We start from the raw sequence: 2,500 nt of genomic DNA on the forward strand, positions 1-2,500 counted from the left end.
GCCAAACTAGACTCCAGCAAAAAGTGTCAAACAGCGCCCTCTGCTGTCAGGCAAGAGCAGAAACCATGAAAAGCTTACAGCACCTGGTATTCCCAGGCGGTCTCCCATCCAAGTACTAACCAGGCCCGCCCCTGCTTATCTTCCGAGATCGGACGAGATCGGGCGTTTTCAGGGTAGTATGGCCGTAAGCTGCCAGGACTACTGAAAAGATCTTATTTGAAGGCGACCCAGGCCAAACTAGATCCAGCAAAAAGTGTCAAACAGCGCCCTCTGCTGTCAGGCTAGAGCAGAAACCATAAAAAGCTTACAGCACCTGGTATTCCCAGGCGGTCTCCCATCCAAGTACTAACCAGGCCCGCCCCTGCTTAGCTTCCGAGATCGGACGAGATCGGGCGTTTTCAAGGTAGTATGGCCATAAGCTGCCAGGTCAACTGAAAAGATCCTATTTGAAGAAGACGCAGGCCAAACTAGACTCCAGCAAAAAGTGTCAAACAGCGCCCTCTGCTGTCAGGCAAGAGCAGAAACCATAAAAAGCTTACAGCACCTGGTAATCCCAGGCGGTCTCCCATCCAAGTACTAACCAGGCCCGCCCCTGCTTAGCTTCCGAGATCGGACGAGATCGGGCGTTTTCAGGGTAGTATGGCCGTAAGCTGCCAGGTCAACTGAAAAGATCCTATTTGAAGGTGACGCAGGCCAAACTAGACTACAGCAAAAAGTGTCAAACAGCGCCCTCTGCTGTCAGGCAAGAGCAGAAACCATAAAAAGCTTACAGCACCTGGTACTCACAGGCGGTCTCCCATCCAAGTACTAACCAGGCCCGCCCCTGCTTAGCTTCCGAGATCGGGCGTTTTCAGGGTAGTATGGCCGTAAGCTGCCAGGACAACTGAAAAGATCTTATTTGAAGGCGACGCAGGCCAAACTAGATCCAGCAAAAAGTGTCAAACAGCGCCCTCTGCTGTCAGGCTAGAGCAGAAACCATAAAAAGCTTACAGCACCTGGTATTCCCAGGCGGTCTCCCATCCAAGTACTAACCAGGCCCGCCCCTGCTTAGCTTCCGAGATCGGACGAGACCGGGCGTTTTCAGTGTAGTATGGCCGTAAGCTGCCAGGGCAACTGAAAAGATCCTATTTGAAGGCGACGCAGGCCAAACTAGACTCCAGCAAAAAGTGTCAAACAGCGCCCTCTGCTGTTAGGCAAGAGCAGAAACCATAAAAAGCTTACAGCACCTGGTATTCCCAGGCGGTCTCCCATTCAAGTACTAACCAGGCCCGCCCCTGCTTAGCCTCTGAGATCGGACGAGATCGGGCGTTTTCAAGGTAGTATGGCCGTAAGCTGCCAGGTCAACTGAAAAGATCCTATTTGAAGGTGACGGAGGCCAAACTAGACTCCAGCAAAACATGTCAAACAGCGGCCTCTGCTGTCAGGCAAGAGCAGAAACCATAAAAAGCTTACAGCACCTGGTATTCCCAGGCGGTCTCCCATCCAAGTACTAACCAGGCCCGCCCCTGCTTAGCTTCCGAGATCGGACGAGATCGGGCGTTTTCAGGGTAGTATGGCCGTAAGCTGCCAGGTCAACTGAAAAGATCCTATTTGAAGGTGACGCAGGCCAAACTAGACTACAGCAAAAAGTGTCAAACAGCGCCCTCTGCTGTCAGGCAAGAGCAGAAACCATAAAAAGCTTACAGCACCTGGTACTCACAGGCGGTCTCCCATCCAAGTACTAACCAGGCCCGCCCCTGCTTAGCTTCCGAGATCGGGCGTTTTCAGGGTAGTATGGCCGTAAGCTGCCAGGACAACTGAAAAGATCTTATTTGAAGGCGACGCAGGCCAAACTAGATCCAGCAAAAAGTGTCAAACAGCGCCCTCTGCTGTCAGGCTAGAGCAGAAACCATAAAAAGCTTACAGCACCTGGTATTCCCAGGCGGTCTCCCATCCAAGTACTAACCAGGCCCGCCCCTGCTTAGCTTCCGAGATCGGACGAGACCGGGCGTTTTCAGTGTAGTATGGCCGTAAGCTGCCAGGGCAACTGAAAAGATCCTATTTGAAGGCGACGCAGGCCAAACTAGACTCCAGCAAAAAGTGTCAAACAGCGCCCTCTGCTGTTAGGCAAGAGCAGAAACCATAAAAAGCTTACAGCACCTGGTATTCCCAGGCGGTCTCCCATTCAAGTACTAACCAGGCCCGCCCCTGCTTAGCCTCTGAGATCGGACGAGATCGGGCGTTTTCAAGGTAGTATGGCCGTAAGCTGCCAGGTCAACTGAAAAGATCCTATTTGAAGGTGACGCAGGCCAAACTAGACTCCAGCAAAACATGTCAAACAGCGGCCTCTGCTGTCAGGCAAGAGCAGAAACCATAAAAAGCTTACAGCACCTGGTATTCCCAGGCGGTCTCCCATCCAAGTACTAACCAGGCCCGCCCCTGCTTAGCTTCCGAGATCGGACGAGATCGGGCGTTTTCAGGGTAGTATGGCCGTAAGCTGCCAGGTCAACTGAAAAGATCC

The 2,500-nt window shown here is 52.5% G+C and overlaps 9 non-coding genes and 2 pseudogenes across 9 annotated transcripts; all 11 read right to left on the reverse strand.

The window, feature by feature from the left end:
• Positions 1 to 71: 71 nt before the first annotated feature.
• On the reverse strand, positions 72 to 190 carry LOC131100386 (5S ribosomal RNA). The gene has a single exon (XR_009119086.1). It is a non-coding gene; the product is annotated as a 5S ribosomal RNA (ribosomal RNA).
• A 111-nt stretch (positions 191 to 301) lies between these two features.
• LOC131142878 (5S ribosomal RNA) lies at positions 302 to 420 on the reverse strand. The gene has a single exon (XR_009132941.1). It is a non-coding gene; the product is annotated as a 5S ribosomal RNA (ribosomal RNA).
• A 112-nt stretch (positions 421 to 532) lies between these two features.
• Positions 533 to 651, reverse strand: LOC131097566 (5S ribosomal RNA). Its single transcript, XR_009116465.1, has one exon. It is a non-coding gene; the product is annotated as a 5S ribosomal RNA (ribosomal RNA).
• A 112-nt stretch (positions 652 to 763) lies between these two features.
• LOC131141041 (5S ribosomal RNA) lies at positions 764 to 872 on the reverse strand (annotated as a pseudogene).
• Positions 873 to 983: 111 nt separating this feature from the next.
• On the reverse strand, positions 984 to 1,102 carry LOC131098097 (5S ribosomal RNA). Its single transcript, XR_009116978.1, has one exon. It is a non-coding gene; the product is annotated as a 5S ribosomal RNA (ribosomal RNA).
• Positions 1,103 to 1,214: 112 nt separating this feature from the next.
• On the reverse strand, positions 1,215 to 1,333 carry LOC131099617 (5S ribosomal RNA). Its single transcript, XR_009118441.1, has one exon. It is a non-coding gene; the product is annotated as a 5S ribosomal RNA (ribosomal RNA).
• A 112-nt stretch (positions 1,334 to 1,445) lies between these two features.
• Positions 1,446 to 1,564, reverse strand: LOC131097237 (5S ribosomal RNA). The gene has a single exon (XR_009116148.1). It is a non-coding gene; the product is annotated as a 5S ribosomal RNA (ribosomal RNA).
• Positions 1,565 to 1,676: 112 nt separating this feature from the next.
• On the reverse strand, positions 1,677 to 1,785 carry LOC131141042 (5S ribosomal RNA; annotated as a pseudogene).
• Positions 1,786 to 1,896: 111 nt separating this feature from the next.
• On the reverse strand, positions 1,897 to 2,015 carry LOC131098098 (5S ribosomal RNA). The gene has a single exon (XR_009116979.1). It is a non-coding gene; the product is annotated as a 5S ribosomal RNA (ribosomal RNA).
• Positions 2,016 to 2,127: 112 nt separating this feature from the next.
• On the reverse strand, positions 2,128 to 2,246 carry LOC131099618 (5S ribosomal RNA). Its single transcript, XR_009118442.1, has one exon. It is a non-coding gene; the product is annotated as a 5S ribosomal RNA (ribosomal RNA).
• Positions 2,247 to 2,358: 112 nt separating this feature from the next.
• LOC131097250 (5S ribosomal RNA) lies at positions 2,359 to 2,477 on the reverse strand. Its single transcript, XR_009116160.1, has one exon. It is a non-coding gene; the product is annotated as a 5S ribosomal RNA (ribosomal RNA).
• Between the last annotated feature and the right edge of the window lie 23 nt (positions 2,478 to 2,500).

The sequence above is a fragment of the Doryrhamphus excisus genome, chromosome 13 (assembly GCF_030265055.1).
Source record: "Doryrhamphus excisus isolate RoL2022-K1 chromosome 13, RoL_Dexc_1.0, whole genome shotgun sequence".
NCBI classification, from domain to species: domain Eukaryota; kingdom Metazoa; phylum Chordata; class Actinopteri; order Syngnathiformes; family Syngnathidae; genus Doryrhamphus; species Doryrhamphus excisus.